The following is a 21063-nucleotide window of genomic DNA, read 5'->3' on the forward strand; positions in this document are numbered from 1 at the left end:
CACACACATTTCACAGAGGGGCTGTTTCTCTGTCAACATCGGTTCTAAAGCACCACAGAAGGCAAAAAGAAGGTTGATCAAAATTTTTTCCCTTAGAAATCTCCCAGGCATATGCCGTGTTGGGCACCACCATACTGTCTGCCAGTGATCCATCACAATTCATCTTTCTTCCATTTCCATGTCTGACTGTTGATTCTTTATCAAGGGCCATGTGGTATTTAAGATACCTATCATTCCACACTGGATGCTCACAGGAGAACCAGGGAACCAGAGCCAATTTCAAGCGGCAAGACCGGGTCTCTGGCTTACAGGGACACTGATCCATTGGAAGCGGTTGAGCCCTGCAGAGCTCAACGAGACCGAACTACTTCAGCTGCGCCACAGATTCATTTGAACTAGATGGGAGCAGTTGTGATCTTTTTTTCTCAGTGGAAAAATTCAGTGGCCGTGCAGTATCAGCAGCAGGACTTGGGCAAAGAGCTAGGACTCCCTGCACAGTGCTGACTAGAATTCCCTGCGGATAGTCTCACACCCACACCAGGCTCCTTGAGGACAAGGAAAACTCCCTACTCCTCTCCCGTGTGTCCTCTACTGTGACCAGAAAGAAGTTTGGAACAGGAAAATAATCAAGTATAGAAACTGGCATGTAGACATGTTCATGCTTGTATGTTAACCACAAGAGGCAAGCCACACCATAATATGTAGGCTATAACCCAATTTTATTCTCATGCATATTCATGAGAAGGAAAGAAACAGACGGAAATGTGACATTTGTTATCTTTGGGGTGGAAAGTTTAGAACAGACTTTTTTTTTTCACTCTAGTGTTTACCTTCCCCAAACTTTCTACATGGTTCTTTACTACTTTTGACAGGGAAAAGAGTTTCTAAATATAAAATAAAGGTTTAAATCCTTTGAAAAAATTTGCATCCAATGTCATCACAGGAGGAAATCGATTCTAGCCCTGGGGGCAATTAGGAGAACTGGAGTTTGTATGTCAAAACCAATGGACTTTTCAGTGACCAAGGTGGCAGCCAGTGGGGACAGTGGGCAGAGGGAAGGCGTGTCTTAATGGGTAAAAATAAGTATGCTCTCTGTCGCTTAAAACGCATGGGAATCTGCCCTGGGAGGTACAGGAATGATAATCTGAGTTCAAACCCCAAACCTACCTAAAAAGCAGGTGTGGTGGTGCGTGCTTCCAATCCCAGTGCTGGTGTGTGTGTGTGGGGTGGGGTACAGGTCCACCCCTGGGGCTCACTGGCTCGTCAGTATACCTGAACCTGTGAGTTCCAGGTCAATGAGAGACCCTGCTAAAATAACAAATTGTCTGGTAGCTGAAAAAATGACACCTGCTATTGACCTCTGGAATCCAGATATGAAGTTTTTGGCCACATAAAAGGGCTCCTCAAAGACCCTGACTGATGTGACCCAGGACAGGGCTAAGCCCCTGCTTCTTTCTGTTGCATGAGAACCAGCTTGAGATTGAGAAATTCTTCTTCTCCCTTAAGTGGAATGCTGAGTAGCCATGAGCTTTGGGACTCAGTTGGTCAAGAGTTCACATCCTGATCCCTTTGCCTATCAGCTCTGCCTCAGGCTCATCATCTGTAAATGGGACAGTTAGACTTACAATTCTAGTTCCTCTGTTTCATGGGTGGTAATATGCACATGGCTCAATCCCTGTCCTTGCTCAATCTTCTTTTAGCATTAAAGTATGGAATCCAACCCCCTACAAAGAGTTTCCCATCAAGAGTATTACATATTGACTGATGCCTTCCCTCCAAACAGACGTATTGAAATCCTCTTCCTTGGTAATTAGGAAACAATTTGAAGATACAATTAAGTTCAGACGAGGCTACTGAGATACAATGCAATATGGCTGATGTTCTTATAAGAGGGGGAGTTCCAGTCACTGAGTGACACCAGGAAAGACACTGGAGCCAGAGCCTCGAGCAGGGAAACAAGGCCTGCCATGGGACCCTGAGCTCAGAAGAGCACTGGAGGGCTTACCTCAGAAGGAGTATGTCCATTCTTGACTTTGACCTAGGCCATCTAGGTCTCATAACTATGAGATAACATTTTGTCATTTAAATTGTCAAACTTTGTGGCATGCTGTTATGCAACTCTAGGGAATGAACAGGAGGGACAACTTTTGATCACACTCCTGGAACTGATTTAAACCTTGCTTCATGAGGCGATAGCCCCCTCTCATTTGGCGGTTGAGTTTAGGATCACTTAGATTGGGGGGTTGTGCTGTGTTTTTTGTTTTTTGTTTTTTTATATTTTATCTACTCTATTGTCTTTCTTTTCTTAGTGAAGACAAAACTTTCTGGTCTTTGGAGTTTTCTTGGTGCTCTTTCTGAAACTTTATGTCAGTTCTGCTGCTAGAACACAATCTTTGAGACTTTCTTAGATGGGCTCCCTAACCCTCAGGCTTTTGTGGAGCCTTCCCAATTCTTTGTCACTCTCTGTAGAAACAGAGAGAAAGATACCCTGGGTTCTATAGGAAAAACTCTAGAATCTAAGCCCTGGATTCCTTCTGGTTTCCGTCTTATCTGGGTTCAGAGTCTCCCCTGTCCCTGGGGTTTGCATAGGGCATGGTGTTGGTTAGAGGAAAAGCTATGCTCAGCTGCCTCAACTTAAGAAAAGTCACTAACTGTTCTCCTGGGAGATTCAGAATCCTCTTATACCCAGTCCCTGGAGAAGAGAATGGAGAAAAACAAGGAATGATCTGGGGGGCTGGAGGCAACCCCAGAATGACACTAATCCCTTGTCACTCCCTTTTCCCTTCCCGATGGCACAGCCATGCTGACCACGGCAGCGACAACACCTACACTGAAGTTCTCCATAGCCCATCGTTTACAGCATCCGCAGCACACTCCTAAGAGAATGGCTGAAGGGGTGAAGGATCGTCAGGGCTGAGGGGGAAGGCTGTAAAAGTTGCTCACTGGACCATTCCAGCTGCTACTGCAGCAGAACCCTCTGGAGCTACAAAATGTAGGGAGCCTGGGTACAAGACCTGCTGTAGTTACTAGCCTGTGACAGAGCGAGACTGTTTTTCCACCTCCATTGTTCCCAGCTAGCTCTGGGTTGGTATAATGCAAATAGCCCTTCTGCTCTCATTCTAAGATGGCTAAACATCAGACCTAAGAGCCTGAGTGGACAGGAAAGCAGTTTCAGCTTGGACCATTGAAGACAGCCGTGCTCTGAGATGCCAGGCACGCGGCTGGGCTCTTCAGGGTTAACAGCAGCTGGTGCTTGGAGAGCATCTACTTTGTGGAGCACATGGCTTAGCTGTATCACCTCACTTTACCCTACTACTCAACCTCAGGGGGCAACGGATTATACCCGATTCATAGAAAATGTGGTGGTTTGAATAAAAGTGGTCCTCATAGGCCCATGGAGGGTGGCACTATTAGGTAGTGTGGCTTGTTGAAGTGGGTGTGGCTCTGTTGGAGGAGCTGTGTCACTGGGGACAGGCTTTGAGGTCTCAGGAGCTCAAGGCTGGCCCAATGTCTCTGTTACTTCCTGCTGCCCGTGGATCCAGTAGAGAACTCTCAACTATCTCTCCAGCACCATGTCTGCCTGCATGCTGCCCTGCTTCCTGCCAGCCCCCATTTTTAGTTTTTCCTTCTAGGAGTTGCTACAGTTATGGTATCTCTTCACAGCACCAAAGCCCTAAGGGAAACAGACAAGGAGCTTCGGGTATGGTGGAATACGTCCGTTGGCAGAGGCTATGCTGGGCTTGGGACCTCTCTAACCATTCGTGTTTGGGTGACAGTGACCTCGAGGCATCTTTTGTAAACTCATCAAGAAGGGAGCTGCCAATAAAACTAGAGTCTATCTCAACTGAAAGATGACAAGATGATGCTGTGGCTCCAGGAGACCCCGGGGTGGAGCTTGGAGATGGATATGGATGAAGCTGGAGGGGGACATGGGGCATACCTCAGTAAAGACGTGAAAAGCAAGGCTCTTTGGCATCTATGGAATCATCAATGCTGAACTTGGAGGGGCTGGGCAGCCATGTTCTATCTCCTTCCTAGCCTCAGAACCCAGCCTGCTTCCTATCTGCCACGTCTACATGGCACAGGAACCCTGAAGTCACAAGACTGAAAAAAACTACCAAAGGAAAGATGATCCATGGCACTTGTGGCTTGCCTGAGCCCCAGAGGCAGTGACAATCTAGAAATGATCCCTTAGAACAGCTGGTCCCCATGTTGCTGAGTCTGTAGGAGCTGCTAAGGAGATCTGGGAAGAAGACTGCTGGAGTAAGGAGGTGGCCATTCCTCCTTTCTTTGGATCATTGTTATCCTCCACTGATGGCAGAGTGAGCCCGGTTGACTGTGTAGAGTCCTTGAGCTGTGGCTAGTCTGGGGAAACAATCTTTTCTGGGTCCTAGTTTTCTTATCTATTACAAGATTAGAACAGATCTTATTGGTGGGTTTCAAAAGACAGAAAACTGAATCCCTCTCCATGCACCTCTGTGATTCATGTGGGGGAGTCATAGGCCTCTCCCCACAGCAGGCTCCCTGGAGCACAGTTTAAAGGGTACCAGGTTGAGGGTCTTTGTTCTTCATATGACAGGGGTAGGGAAGGGGACAGAGTCATCAGAGAAACTTGCAGAAAGTGACCAGCTACAAAAGCCACAACAGAAAAGTAGCCAGGTATGAGAGCTACAGGAATATTTGTGTTCTTTCAATGGGATGGACAAAATCAAAGCAACATGTGAACATGAATAACCAGGTGGGCAGAGCCTGTAGGCTGCATAACAGAAAGGGCAAAGCCCTGAGGACAGAGGTGGGAGCCCAGAGCCACTGAGCCATGGGGAAATAGACCTAGTAGACCTGTCTTTACACCAGCTCCCCAGGGCCCAGGAGCTGCAGACAAGGATTTGGTCTGACTCCATTCATGGTAGTTTGAATATGCTTGACCCATAGGGAGTGGCACTAATAGAGGTGTGGCCTTGGAGGAAGTGAGTCACTGTGGGGGTGGGCTTGAGGTCTCCTAGTGATCAAGCTCTGCTCAGTGAGGAAGAACACCTACTCCTGGCTATCTACGGATCAAGATGTAGATCTCTCAACTCCTCCAGCACTATGTCTGCCTGCACATTGCCATGCTTCCTGCCACGATGATAATGGACTGAACCTGTGAAAACTGTAAGCCAACCTCAGTTTAAATGTTTTCCTTCATAAGAGTTGCCTTGGTCATGGTGTCTCTTCACAGCAATAAAACTCTAACTAAGTCAGAAAGTATGACAGGACCACTCTTGGGTCTTTTGGGAGCTTCTGCAATGTGGTGCTGAGAAGGGGTCGTGACATTTGGTTGCTGCATAAATCTAAGGGTAGACCGTTCCACAGAGGGCTTTTAGTGCATTGGTTATTCTTTTTAGCCACCACACATTGCTAGAACCTTATGTAGATGTCAGAGGAGCATCTTCCTAGTTTGGCTCTGGTAGTAGCCAGGTCCTAGAGGAATGGAGGACTGACTCCCTCTGCTAAGATATTAAGACTTGCCCAGAAGCCAATGTGGGTTGGTTTGGAGGAACCAAGTGAGCATCCCAGGGTGAGGCTACTGGGGAGGATAAAGATGCCTTGAGATGTGGTGGCAGCTCCTGGCTGGACTCTGTGGGCCCTGGGTGAAGGTGACGTTATTCATGGGGTGGTAGAGGCAAGTGCTGACAGGACAGCTCCTTACTGGACTCCGGAGGCACACCCTGGGTGCCATCTACAGACATATGGCCTGAGAGGGAGCTGGAGCACACAGGGTTCTGCCTTAGTTAGGAGGCTTCGAAGGAGTTCAGTTCTGCAGCAGGACTGGCCTGAGGCTCCCACTCCACCTTCCACCCACGAACAACAAACAGCCTCCCTTTGGTGCAGTGAGCAACAGTGGCAAGAGAGCCAAGGGAGAGTGTAGTCACACAGACCCTTAAACGGAAGGTGGCTGATGGGAAGATGGACTGAACCCAGTCCGCGGGAGGGTGGAAAGGGCTTCTGGCTGGTGATGGGAGAAGGCTGAGAATTTTTATTTGTTTCCATTTTTGAGAAAGGGTCTTATGTAGCCTCATTATGTGACCAAGGACCTCATTATGTAACCAAGGGTCACCTTGAAGTTCCGGGCTTCCGCCTCTGATTGGGTGGGATTATAAGTATGCACTCACTATTAAACCCAGGGCTCTGTGCATGCTAGACAAGCACTGTGCCAATGGAGCTATGCTCTCAGCTGCAGGAGACGGGATTTTTAGGCAACCTGCTGGGCCTGCCTCTTCTCTGGTCTGTCCCCGGGCTCCAGTGCAGCAGCCTTTCCTTCCACAGACCTGCCTGATCAGCATCTCTCTAGGCCGAGTCTCTCAGTCTGCTGTAGGGAGAAAGCGCTCCTAGCTGGATGCATTCTGCTTGTGAGACTTCAAGGAGAATCCAGTCCACTGGAAAGGACTTGCTTAATTCCTCAGTGTCCCTAAGAGATGGCACCCCATTTTAACACTGTCTATTGTCCTTGAAGGTATGTTTTTTTTTAGAAGCTGTTATTTGGGGGGAGGGCAGGGAACTTGGTTTTTCCACCAGGGACAAAAGTACTCACTTTATCCAAGGTCAAGAACAGCTGTGTTCTGGAAGCAAGGCCTTGTTTCAGGCATAGGGGGGTGGGGGCGTGTGGAGCCTTCTTGACCCCCCTTCCCCTGCAGAGCAGAGCTGCAGCATGAGCCACTAACCTCTCAAGGAGAGGCTCAGGCTAGGGGAATCCCCAGAAAATCAGATTCCTGTCTCCGTCCCTCATCCCACAGAGGAGGCTGACTTGCCATCTACAATGTTCACTAGCTTCTTAGATGGCTCTAATTTCCAATCTGAAGGCTACCCTCCTCTCTACAACAGTTCTTTTTCAGTGTCTGGTCAAGTTGGACAACATCCTGCAAGTTTCAAAGTCATTCCAAAGCCTAGCTGGTCCCCTTGGCCATCTATATATATAGAGGCAGAGGTAGGAAGGTCGGGAAGTGAGGCAACCCTAGCTTGGAAGATCAGAATGGAGGTGGGGTGACATGATGAAGAATGACAGGCCGACAGTTCAGGCTCTGGGAAAACCATCTTCCATAGGACTAGGGTGGTGGCTGGGACATGCTCTCTAGGACAGGTAAGAACCTGGGATGCTGTTTGTACACTTCTCTCATAAAAGGCTTTACTCCTAAGTGTGGCCCTGGAGCCAAGCAGGATATGGAGGACAGAGCCAGAAGGTGAGCCAAGGGTGGATGATGGGTGGTAGGTGGCCCGGGACTGTCTGTTAGATTCTTTTCCATACACCTTGATTATCTGAGATAGGGAATCACGTAGCCCAAGTTGCTCTCAGATTCGCTGTGTAGCTGAGGAAGATCTTTAACACCAGATCCTCCTCCCGCTGAGTGTTTGGATTACGGGTATATACTGCGGTACTCAGTGGAACCCAGGATGTCACGATGCCAGGCACGTGCTCTAGCAATTGAGCTATTATCATTTTTAAAAAGACAAGATCTTGCTATCTAGTCCAGGCTGACTTCAAACTCAAGATCCTCTTGGGCTTAGACTCTTGAGAGCTGGGACTATAGACCTGTGACACCACACCCAGCTATGACTGAGTTCTGATAGGATGACACAGTGCTTTAATGATAACCCCCCTCTCCCCTCACCATGACACTGCCTTTCTGGTGGCTTAGGGAGTGGCCTGAGAGGACTCAGAAAGCTGTTTAAGCTGAGGCGATGCTGAGAGAAACTCTCCTTCCTTCAAGTGCCCCCTTCCACCTACACTCTCTGACAGCTTACTTAAGGGGAGATGGCCAATACTAAAACCTTTCTGCTTAAATGTCTTATGACCCTATAAAATGCAAGTCCAGGAACACTGGCTGAGCTGTGAAAAATCCATCCCTTTGTCTAGTAGCTTTCAGTTAGGTTTTTTTCCTCAAAGTAGAGGCTTGGATAGGCTTGCAAGGAGTTTCTGGTTCCTGTTCAGTTTTCATCTCCAGAGCTGGGCTGGCCTCAGTCCTGTTGCCTCCCTCCCTGACCAGCTCACTCCCCACAGGGATCCAACTTCTGTATCTTCTCTGAGCTCTAGAGGGCGCTGCCTTCCGGAGAAGTAGAGAGACAGAACTTAAGGGATATCAAAAGCTGCCTTTTTGTGGGAGGGTGGGAGGTGGGGTAAGAGGGTGGGGGAGCAAGAGAGGAAGAATCCATGCAAGTGAAGGTTGTCCATCTAGGTGTTATGGGTCTTCTCTTTATCAAAAAGGAATTTTAAAGTGTAGTAGTCTGTTTGCTCATGTGCTCATTCATTCATTCATTCATTCACTCAATTCATTCAGTCACCTAGACTATCATGTATACCTTGAATTGAGTTAGACACAGACATATAAAAATCCATGCCTTGGCTTCCCAGCAACTCTATAAGGGATTTCATAGACAGTGGCTTCTTTTGGGGGGGTCTCCATTTTACAGATAAGTAAGACAAGGCTCAGAGAGGTGAAGCTACTTCTGTCACACAGAGCTAGTGTCTGGTGACTCCAAGTCTGGGCATGCTTCTACTGCTGACCCTAGACACCTCTGGCTTTTTCTTCAAGCCATAGTTCACTGAGCTGTGTGTGAGGGAGGTGCTGATCCCACACACCCTCCCCTTCCCCAGCAGAAAACATTGCTATGGCAACCAGTCCCAAACAGAAACCTCCTTTGGCTTGGAGATCACTCGTTCTCACCTGCTGATGTCGCACCTTTCCCTAGCAGGACCTTGAAAAGCCTCGAAGTTAATAAACGCCTAAGATTTTACTGAAGGTCTACCTTGTGTCAGCATTTTTATTTGCTTTATCTTGGACCCACAGGTCCATTTCAAAGATGCAAAAACAGGGTCACACGGGTAAACACATTTCTGCAGGTACACAAACAAGATTTCAACTCTCACATGGGCCATGCTCTTTCCATTGGGCCACTGAGACCCCACCTTCTCCTCACTCCCTATTTGCAGCCTGCTATTGGCTGCTACCCAGACCCCATCTCTTGCTGGGACTGAATAAAGGTTCAGAGCCATTTTCCTCTTTCAGGTTTGGTACTAATGACATTTTGGATTCTCTCTCTCTCTCTCTCTCTCTCTCTCTCTCTCTCTCTCTCTGTGTGTGTGTGTGTGTGTGTGTGTTGGGGGGCATTCTGTACATTCAAAACTGTTTGGCAAATTCGCTGGCCTTTCTTCACAGCATGTGGGTAGCCTTTCAAATAGTGACAACAGAAAAATGTCTTTAGGCATGCTCAGGCAGGGTGAGCATAGCTGCCAGTTGAGAGTCATTCTTTTATAGAAATGAGGAGCCAGGGTCAAGTTGATAACAGCTCCAGCTCCCATTAGATGTGAGGAAGAGAGGGCAGGGTCAGCTACATACAGAGCCCAATATGTAGCAAGTACTGGTGAATGAATGAATGGTGGTGGTGGCTGTGGAATGTTCTAGATAAAATTCTGATGCTCTGGGTTCCTATACAGATCCTCACAAGTGTGGGCTGGAGTGACCCAGGTTCAGTCCTTTCCCTCCCTAAGTCTTGGCAATCTCTTAAAAGAGGCTCATTACAGGCCTTGAAGACCCTGGGCATTCATGGTTTGTGGATAGCCAGAGAGACCAGAAGGCTAAAGATGGGTTTTCCCCAGGCACTGCAGAACTTGCCCAGCTCTGTCTCTTTCCTCTTCTTGTTTCTCAAGTCAAATCAATTACAGAAGCATCAGCCCCCTCTCCCTATAGAGGACCCCCCCAAGAGACATGACTCCTTTTCTGGGTGGATGTCTTAAAAGGAAACACAGGGAGCCTCAAAGGTAAGTAAATAGCCAATTCGAGATGTCCAGCCTCACATCCCCCAGTCCACCTATTCAGGAGTTTAACAAAAAGCTTCTTTAGGGTACACTGTAAGGCCATTGAGGGAGCAGAGCTGCCTTCACACACTCCAGCCAGCCCACAGGGCCAGCCCTCCAACATACACACACACACACACAGACACACACACACACACACACACACACACACACACACACACACAGAGCTGCATACAAGGAGGCTCTGAGTTTTTCAAAGTAAACTCAACCATTTCCGTTCTTGCCCTGGATTCAACTTTTTGAAAAAAAGGAACCGTTTTACCGGTTTCCCTACAAATTTCCTCTCTGGTCCGGTCCTCTTCTTGCCTGGCCTGCACTCTCTCTCCGGCTTCCCCCACCTTTCTCCAGACTGTTCTAACAGGCTCTCCAGGAAGGAGAGCGCCATCCTTAAAGGAACCTCTACATCAATCGTCCTTTTTTATTCCAGGGACACAGGTCCCCAGTTCTGTGACTCCCTGACAGCAGGAAAGAAACAGCCCTGTATCTAAGATGTGCATCTACAGGGCATCCCACTTCTGGAGACAGCACTTACCTGTATTCATATATACAAGGCTGTCTTCCAGTCTTGGTTGGAGAGGAACCAAGGGAGTAAAGGGAATAGAGTCTTCTCTTTATTGAACTTGTTCTTGCCTCTCCTCCCACCCCTCAGGTTCTGCCTCCAGCTGCCCCTAGTCTGGCCAGGTGTTGGTGCAGTTGCAGCAAGGACACTCCAGAGCCTGCCACCTGGGTCTTTTTGCTCTCCCCTTTTCTTTCTGTTTTTGAGTTACATTTGTAGCCCTTAATTTTTGACAAAGGCTCTCATAATGTAGCTCAGGCTTGCCTTGAACATACTATGTATCCCAGGCTGGCTTTAGATCTCCAAATGATGTGTGTGTGCCATCACAGTGGACTGCAACTGATAGCTTCCAAGTTTTTATGGACTGTAACTTGCAATTAGAAACACATCATGCAAATATAAAATGTATGTCTATTTGCATATATGCATAATTATGAATAAACACCCCCCCACACACAGAGCATTGCCAAGTGTCCAATAGAAACAAAAGTCTCCAAAAACAATACGTGTCCTTACTCCATGGGAGGCTCTGTGATATTATCTACTATTCCATTCAAGCCTCCGCTGACCTGCTGTCAGTCTGAGGATGGATAAATCTTGCAGTCTGTCATGGACTCACAGTGACACTCCAAGCCAAAGTCTGTGGGCTTCTCTAGGCTCAGCCAAGGCGCCCCTGATACCCAACCAGCAGGGCCTGGGAAGGATCCAGTTCTAAAAGGTATCATTAAAAATCCACACCAAAACCCGAGACACACAGTCTCTAAGAATGGTCAAAGCTGGCACTACCAAGAATTTATGATTTGAGTCCCAGTAAAGGAGAAGAACTAAGTAAGGTCTGTAGAGGATTTGAAAAGGCACCCACAGTGTGTCCTTTATTTTTTGAAGAAATCTTCTCCTGCAGGTCTCCCCTTCTGATTCTTTTTAGAGACATGGAAGTGAGCCCCAGGGCAGCTCAGGACCTCAACAACTCATGCGACATTAAGTGTCTGGGTTCAGATGCTACTCTGCTGCCCCACCAACTTGGGATGTGAGGAGTTACCTCTTGGAACCCCTTTAGCTGCTTGGGACCTGGGTCACCTTTACGTGCTAGGGTAGAGTAGTGCTGGGATGCAAGGGGTGGCATTCAGGGTACCCTGAGCATCCAGGGGTAATGGTAGCTTTCAGACATGAGTCTCAGTGTGAACATGATTAAGTATGCTCTTCATGGGACAATTTAAGAAAAAGCACAATTACTTAATCCTAAAACGAAGAACTAAAAATATTCCCCAAGTACTTGTGGTGGTGGTGGGTGGGTACTGGCCCTTTGCTGGGGTCTTCTCAGCCATTTACCGGGTGCCTCTTGAGCCACCACAGAGAGCCCAGAGTCTGGCCTCCTCTGAGTGGTACTCTGGAGAAAATACACAAGAAATGAAGAAACCAGTCCTGGCTCTAGAAATACCACATAATTATATTTAAATTCAACAGGACTTCAGGAATCCCAGCATTTCCAAGAGAGATCTTTTTTCATCCTCTTCGGTAACTCCTTCATCTAAAATGTTTTAAATGGGGCTGGAGGGAGGGGCCGCTCATTTTGTAATGTTTTCTTTAGGTGAGTAGAATCTCCTTGGGCTTGGTGACTGGCTGGCCAACTACCTTCAAAGTCCCCCAACTAGCCTGGTCAGGATAAACAGTCAACTAGATGACTCCTTGTCATGGTAACCAGAAGTAAGGAAGAGAGAAGACTAGAGTGGAGAATTATCTTCCCTTAAATGGGCAGAGGCACTGACTTCAGCTTCAAAGATCTAGACCCTAATCTTGTCTCTGTCCCCAAATCAATGACCTGTAAAACCCCATTGCATGTTTTAGGTTCCCTTCCCTAGGGGGAACGCCATAGGTGCTTTTCAGGGTCTAGAGTTGCAGATACCAGCCCACTGCAACACCCAGAGGCAGAAGCACCAAGGTAAGCTACCTCACATAAGATCTTCAGGATTCGTTGCCTCATGCTACCACTCTCCACCCCACAGAGCTGGAATTAACACACCCACCAGACCTCCGAGACCTGACATGCTCCGTTCTGCATGTTGACCATATTTTTTCTCATACTACCCTCTCCTCATCTTTCCCCAACCCATAACTAGTGAATGCCCTCTCCAGAGCCCAGCTCCGGATTGCGGGCAGCAGCATGTTCGAAAAATTTGGGCGGGATCCTTCTGCCTGAAGCAGACAACCCTCCACGCCCACAGCTTACTGACACGCTGTCATCCTCCCACCCAGCCCTGGTATTGGAAGGGTTGCAGAGAAGCCCAGAAGTGGAAAAACTTAGGGACAGTCATGCACCCGCCACCTTGCCTCTTTCCACCTTGACAATCGCCTGATCTCTTCTGGGAGCAGTAACCCTGTCCTAGGTTCAGCGAATCTCTTCCCTCCTCTTTCCCACCCCCTTGAGTGCCCTGAGATCCCTGCCAAATGGGACCCACGAGTTTTCTCATCCTTTCTCAGGTGTTCACTGCCTATCTGACCCGCTGTCGACATAATTTTGTTGATTCTCTGATCAGTTGGCCTTCCCAAGAGAATATGAAAGCCTCATGGAGCGCCCAGAGGAACGAGGGGTTGGGGGGGGCGGGGAGTGGGGTTTGAACACACATTTCCTTGGCTTTAAAACTGTTTCTCGCTCTACACTTCAGTTTAGCGCCCCCGTACTTTAAACTTGAAAAAGCTCTGGTCTTTCTTAATTCTGTGTGCTCTGAGCAGGAGCCCCTCCACGTGTTCCCATTCACTTTGAGTCGGGGCAGCAGTTGAGTTTGCTCAACTTCCATGGGCATGCAGCTAAGGTCCTGAGTCCCCAACACACATACCCAATGTGGGCACCAAGGCACGCCACCCCCAGCACTTAGGCGCGCGTCCTCAGCAGCATTCCCAGATGCCCTGGGACAGAGCTCCTCTGGAGAGAAGGAGCCCTTTCTTTACCTTGAAGAGTTGAACTCGCTCCTCCAAGAACTTCAGTCCGTTATCCCTGCTAAGCAGCTAGGGATTCCTGGGGGCTGGCAGCCCCGGGTCTTGCTGCGCTGCAGCAGGGATGCTCTGGGCCGGGGGTGGGGGTGGGGGTGGGGGCTGCGAAGCCCTCCTCCCGCCGGCGTCTTCTCCGCAAGTCCCCTCGGGCGGTGGCCGCAGTGGTAGCTGGCTGGCTGGGTTTCGGAGCAGGGTCGATGGAGGGAAGGGACACAGAAAGGTGCCCCGAGCTCCCTCGGCACCTGCGTCAGATGCTAGCCGCGGAGAGTGAGGGACCTTGAGCGGTACTGCACGCGTCCTCAGCTCTGTGAGCCCCTCTGGCACCGCGGGGAGGTAGGTGGGCGGGAATGGTGCGCGGTGACACATACATAGGGGCGGGCGGGGGAGGGGAGGGCACAAACGAGGGGTGGGGGCGAGCGCACAGGGAAACCCCACCCCCGGGGCCAGTTCGCAGGGGGAGGGGAAGGCAGAGACGTCCGGAGCGCTCTGGACCGGGGCTGGGGACCCGCGCTCACTGGGGAAGCCGCCGGGCGCGCAGGGCACGAGAGGAGCGCGGACCCCGCAGCTCCTGGGGCCGCGGAGGAAAGCTGTGCTGGTAGCGCTGGAGGACCCGGGTCTGCATTGCGGTCGTGAGCTCCGCAGTCCAGGAGGCCCCGGAGGGCTGTGCCCGCAGAGTGCCGAAAGCACCCGACTCCTGCTGTCAGAATGACAGGCCCGGGGCGCGGGGAGGGGTAGTTCCCCCGATACCTGGAGGCGATTTGCAGCTGAGACCCAGAAAGATGCGATCGCGCAGGATGACCCCCTACCCTGGGAATGCTATTTGAAAGAACCCTTACAGAACAGTGTTGGAAAGTTTTGGGGGTGGGGTACCCCGAGACGCAAGGGTGGAGAGAGGAGATGAGGCAGCCACAAAGGCGTAAGACTGGGAAGGGGGTGGTCTTCAAAACGCAACATAGACCAAGGGCATCTCAAGCAGGAATTCGCTACAGCCTCTACAGCACTCTTTAATAAATTTGTTTTCCAGAGAAAGAAAATCTAAGAGTCTTTGGATACCTTCTATAAGTTAGTCGCGACAGTGATTTTAATTTCTCTAACGAGTCCAATAAGTTAATTACTACAACACTACCTCTCACCTCCAACGATGCTCATTCATACCGTGGGGCCCAGAAAGTGGTGGAGTTGTCTAGCAAGTTGGGGGCTAACTTCAAGTCAAGGTCACCCTTTTGTGCCCACAGTAGCAGCTGGTCAAGCTGCAGTATGTTTGGGGGCTGGGGATTCAGACCGCTGACGGCCTTGAGAGGAAACGGGTGTTCTTCTCATTAAAACACAGTGGCCTCAGGCAGTGTAGTGGAAATCTCCGGACTCTCTCACTGGGCAGACTACAGAGAGAACTGACCAGGTTTTTCCTTGATGAAAAGGTCAGAAGCGTTGTGTCTCAGTTTCCCCAGGTGCGGTCCTCACTGGCTAGTGGTATTTGGGACCGGCCCTAGCCCAGGGTATTCTCCGACTGTTTCTTTCTTGTACAGGGGGTGAAGCCCAGGGTGGGCTGTGGTACTCAGCCCTCCCTCAGTGTCTGAGAGCTGAGCTGTGGTTCAGGTGTTCTGTTGGGTGGCCTGCCTTCTTTCCTACCTGTACATTGGCTGTTCTGGGTCACAGCAAGTTTCAGTGGTAGTCAACACTGCTCGGAGGTTAGTGTGTTTGCTTTTAGAATAGAGTGGGATCTGATGAGTTACTTTCTAGAAACATCAATCTCTTTCTTAAAAATTTAAATTTAAAGACATTTTCTTAGGAAACAATAGTCTCTTAAATTCCAAAGCATTTCTCAGGTCACACTCTGGGTGACAACAGACAGTCTTTTTCCACAAAATAGGATCGTATTTGACATATGTTTTGGAGGCTCTCGACTTGAGGAAGAGCACTTCAGGTCAAGGACATATTCATTAGGAAATTCATCTTTGTAAAGAAGGATGTTTACTGATCATCTAATAGCTTTAACGAACAGACAGCAGCCGTTTTGTATGCCTGATGCTTTGGGACACTATGGACTCCCAGGTACATGCTAAGACTTTGAGATTCTAAGTCACCCAGGCAGTGAAGGGCTGTGGGGACAGACTGGTATGACACCACACTGCATTCTGGAGGATGCACACAGCCCAGTTCATACACTTTGAAGACTGGATTCTGAGAACTAAAGTCAAAACTTCAGAGAGCCCTGAGTGACCGACACATAGACACTTGTCTCATACTGTTCCAGAGAGCCATTCCTGAGGCAGTCTTTCTGATTCTGCTCATCTGTTCTTTGCTGGAATACTTCCTAGTTCTCTAAGCTACTTTGTAGTCACCTGGTGTCTTTGACAAGTCACTTGATTCCACCTGCTGTCACTGATAAGTTCTGACCTCCCTCTGCAATGTGTGGTCCACAGACTTTCCCTGGCCCATCCCAGAGCTGTTGACTCAGAATCTTCACTTTTGTAAGGCTCCCCGGGGCATTTTGCGCACTAGCTGGAGCAGCGGTGTTGTGATGATGTCACTCAACCTCCATGCAATCACAGAACCATAGAAAGAGGTGCTCTGTGTGGTGAAGGGCTCTGACAGAGTGCTGAGAAGACATCCCCTTTGATAGCACAATAACTGTTTCCGTGACACCCCCCACAGGCTGGCAGTACACTTCACTCAGACTTACCCATGGGTTTGACCTTCAAAGGTCAGGCCCCCTTTTCTCACGGTTTCCAGTAGTTAGGAAGACCTCGGGCTGTGTGGCAGCCTGTGCTCCTGTCTCAGAGTGAAATCAGGAGCAAAGCGGATCCATTTCCACCCTCTGTCAGTATTCCTTGAACCTCTTGTACATGGCGTGTCTCTCTATCAGCCCATTTCCACCCCCCATATTTAAATCAGTCTATTGTTTTCTCCCTCACCAGTTCCTTCTTTTGATCTGGTCAACCTTGCTTTTTTTCCATTCTTTCTCCAACCAACAGCTCTTGACTGGTCCATAGAAATCTTCACTAAGCAAGTCTGCCCTGACTATGAAAGAGTGATTTAAAGTGGAATTCAGTCCTGTTGAACTCAGTCTGGTTTAAGCCACCTACAGAGGGGGGGGGGGCGCTCATCCCCTTTGTCTGAATCTGTGTCTTTAGTTCATGTAAGCTACATCTTTAGATCTTTCTGATAGTCTCATCGAGGCTGAGTACCACCTTTTCACCTGTCCCTCTGTGAGCCTGTGCCTCCTCTAGCTTGTCTCGGTATGATGAACGGGTGAGACTTCAGTTTTTGCTCTTGTTACCCTCATACATCCAGCTCACCTCTCCAGAGAACCTTGATGCTATTGCTCTCAGTAGCAGACCACAGCAAGGTTCATCTCTACCCAGGATAGCACTGAGGGCCAAAACCTAGAGCGGGACCCCGGAGGCAGCCCTCCCAGGACGGCACAGCTCCATAGTCTAGTTGTTATGGTGGTGTATCAAACCTGCCCCATATTTAGTGGCTTAAAACGGCAGTAATCATCCCCCTTCACTTGTGGTTTCTACAGGCAGGAATTTGGGAGAAGCTCAGCTGGGTCCTTCTGGCTTGGATGGCTTGTCTCATGAGGTCACACTTGGATGTCAGTACAAGTGCAGTGAGCAGACAGCTTTCCAGAGGCTTGGGGTCCCACAGCTGAGGTGGCTGGCTCACACGAATGGCAGGTTGGGGCTGGCTGTTGGTGAGCAGTCACTGTTCTTCTCCATCGGGGTCTCCTTTTTGTACTTGCTGAGTGTCCTCATGACATGGCGGCTGGCTCCCACCATGGTGAATGAGGCCAGACAGGAATGGAATACGCCTTTCTGTATCTTTTTTAGGTGACACATGTCACCTCCACTATATTGGATTTGTCCCAAAGACCACCCCTGAACTAGTGTGGGTAATAATGTCACAGGAGGGTGGGGGAAATAAAGATTGCTGGAGGCACGTTGGTGGCTCTGCTGTGTCCACCATCGCCGATCTCCCAGGGCACTGAACTGTGTCGCCATGGAATACTTGCTTCTGTCTTGTTAAGTGTGGGTCTGAGCCACTGTACCCATCCAGGTTCTCAGTGTGAGTAAGTAGTCCAGTTGAGCTCTTTGTAGCAACACCGTCCTGTCCCAGTGTCTACAGGACAGGTGTCCTCAGTGAGGGGTACTGGGCTATTGTTAGAACTGTCTGTGCCCCTCTTCACAGCTTAAGGCTTCTAGGTCCTTAACCGTTTTATCAGGGAGATTTGCTTCTGGGTCTTTGGTCTTGGGCAATGCTTACTTGTGGCTGCCTCTCTAAAATTAAGTCTCCAGGGCTGGCTGCTGATGGTAGATGTGGACTGGCCAGGCAGGAGCCATGGTGGCTCTTTCTTCTTACCCCTCCTGGTGTGCCCAAAGATACTCACATCTTGGAGCAATGTCACACCTTTTGGTCGATGTTGAAACTTGGAGATGTTAAAATCAGACTGCTGGGGCTGGGGAGACAGCTCAGCTGGTTAAGTGTTGAGTGGAGGCAAGCATCAGGACCTGAATCTAATCTCAAGAATTCGTCTGTACAACCTAAGCCTGTGGCACATGCTTGTGATTCCAGGGTTAGGGTGGGTAGAGACAGGGGGATCCCTGGAGCTTACCAGCCAGATAACCTTTCCTACTTGGGGAGCTCCAGGCCAGTGAAAGACCCTGTCTCAAAAGACCGAGGTCTATGACATTTGAGGGATGACTGACATCTAGCCTACACACACACACACACACACACACACACACCACTCACACACACACAACACACACACACACACACACACACACACACACACACACACATACACAACACACACACACACACACACACCACCACACACACACACACCACACACACAACATACACACAACACACCTACCCCCCACCACACATACACCAACCACACCACACACACAACACACACACACACACACACACACACACACACCACACACACACACACACATACCACCCACACACACACACACACACACACACACACACACACACACACACACACACACACACATACCACACACAATACACACAACACACACACACACCACACACACACACATTACTCACAATACACACAACACACACATACATAGCCCCATACACAATCACCTATACATACCATACCCACATACAAATAAAATAAATGAAATGAAATCAAATAATTTTCCTATAGGCCACAAGAAAGGGTGCCTGTGCATCTCCAGCTATAAAATAGTTAAGGACAGGGTAATTCCCTCCGTGTCTGACAGTCTGGGATGCAAATTTCAACTTCAGTTAAGCAAGCTTAACATGCTGGCTCTTTGTCTTCATCCTGGAAGAGAAGGCACCCCAGAGAATTGTGAGAATTAAAGTAATGTGGGCACCTGGGCCTGGAGAAGGGGCTGGGTCCACAGTGGTCCATTTCCTTCTCTCTCCTAGCCCCTTATGAACCTCTCTCGTAGTGCTTTGCCTTTGGCGTGTGTGTGTGTGTGTGTGTGTGTGTGTGTGTGTGTGTGTGTGTGTGTGCATTTGCAAAAGAAGCTAAATATAAGAGAACAGTAATGATAAACCTTGGGCAATGAGAAGTAGGGTAAGAAATGGGGGATGAGTTTGCCATCTTTCTGGAGGGGAAGGGTCATAGAAAGACGATAAAGAAAACCCAGAATAGTGCCAGAAAACGGAGCCTCCTGGTCCCCGGTGGCATGTTTGGAAAGTGCCACTTTATTGTTTTAACACTGTACAAGGGACGGCTGAAGAGGGAAATGGTCTAACAATAAAGAAGCAGGATAACTTAGTGAAACACGTCCCCATATGTCTGTGTGGCATGATGACACATGGGGACAGGAAAGCGTTGTGTCACTTAAGACACAGACCTGCAAGGACACGGTTAGGGGACTGATGTTTTTGGAAGCTCTAGTTTGCATTTCTCCCCGAACTTATATGAGGTTGGTACCTCAGCAAAACCCTGCCTGCGTTTATAAATGGAAACCACAGCCAGCGTTTTACTCATGCCTCCTCCGTGTATTTACTACTGAGACTCTGCACACAGGGAGGGACTGAGTGGGATGCTGCTGTCTTGGTTTATGATCACCACCACCACCCCCAACATCATCAGCAACAACACTTCCCAGGAGGACTGAAGTTCTGTAGCCCTCGATTTTCCATTGAGAAGCCACACAGAGGGAGGGGCTGAGTGGCGTGCAGCTGATTTGATTTATGTAGCATCACCATCAACCTTCCCCTCCTCACCACCACCACCACCACTACCACCACCACCACCACCACCACCATTACCACCATCACCACCACCACCACCACCACCACCACCACCACCACCACCACCACCACCATCACCACCACCATCACCACCACCACCACCACCATCACCACCACCATCACCACCACCACCACCACCACCACCACCACCCTCCCTCACCACCACCACCACCACCACCCACCACCACCATCACCACCACCATCACCACCACCACCACCACCACCACCACCACCACCACCATCATCATCATTTCCCAAACAGGTCTATGGGAGGCTGACTGGGGTTCAGTAATCTTGAGTTGTTACTTCATAGGCAGCCCCCATGGCTCCTGGGGGCCTGCTCCCTGTGCCCTGGAACCTAAGGGGCTACCTCCCACAGCTGAGGCCTAAGCTGGCTCTGCACTAGTATTTCCTGAATGTATTCTTGGGTCTGATCACCCAGTCCTTATCATATCGGGCAGGGCACTTTTATTTTCTTTCAGCAATGAGCATCGAATTATTCTGAAAGCTTGTTACAGATTTTTACCTACAATGATGAATTCACACTGAAAAACACGAAGTGGTATAAATCTGCACCTCCACCTATGGGAAGTGTAGGGGAGCTCAGTAGTTTAAAAACTGCTGATTGTGCATGCTGGCACACCTCTGTAATCTCAGCACTTGAGGCCGGAGCAGGAGGAGCAGGAGTTCAAGGCCAGGGTAGGCTACATGAGACCATGTCTTAATAGCAAAAGCAACAACAAATACAACGACCCACTAACATGCAGACCTGTGACTACTTCTTGTCCTCACAGAACTTGGCATTTATCTTTCTTACAGTTTCTCCACATTTTAGTCATTGTTGCAACTGGGTTTGGATTTTTCCCTGTGTATTCCTATAAAGGGAGAAAACAGGAAAAATGGCAGTGTTAAACAGGAATATCCTTTATTCATTTAAAGCTAAACCAGGAAGATCGTGAGTTCAAAGCCAGCCTGGGCTACATAGCAAAACCCTGTGTGTGTGTGTGAGAGAGAGAGGGGGGGGGGTGAGAAGGCAAGGCGCAGGCAAACTGACACTAACAAGTCAGTATCCTAAGAATAAACCCCAGCTCGTGCTGTACCATTTTTAGTAGTAGCTATTTACTGAGCACTTACTATATGCCCAGTAACAAGCTAGGCACTGTACCAGCCCCTTTCCTTTTCTTTTCCAATACTGAGATGAGTATTGTGTGCTCTGTGTATAGAGATCACCATAGTCCTTTAACTCAGACTGGAGGCAAACAGAAGAGTGAAACCTGCCACCCAAAGGGGACACCACGAAGCAGCTCTCACTAAAGCCACCACCATTCAGGACCTCAGGCTCACTGTCACCACACCACACAGTTTCTGCAGGAACAGAAGCTACCTGGGCTCT

The 21063-nt window shown here is 49.1% G+C and overlaps 1 long non-coding RNA gene across 1 annotated transcript in view; it reads left to right on the top strand.

Annotated features, from left to right (window-relative positions):
- Positions 1-13520: 13520 nt before the first annotated feature.
- Positions 13521-21063, top strand: part of LOC116891950 — a 28908-nt gene continuing 21365 nt past the window's right edge. The window contains exon 1 of the long non-coding RNA XR_004386874.1: positions 13521-13727. This is a non-coding gene — a long non-coding RNA (uncharacterized LOC116891950). The remainder of the gene's footprint in view (positions 13728-21063) is intronic.

Source organism: Rattus rattus, chromosome 2, assembly GCF_011064425.1.
Source record: "Rattus rattus isolate New Zealand chromosome 2, Rrattus_CSIRO_v1, whole genome shotgun sequence".
In the NCBI taxonomy this organism is placed as follows: domain Eukaryota; kingdom Metazoa; phylum Chordata; class Mammalia; order Rodentia; family Muridae; genus Rattus; species Rattus rattus.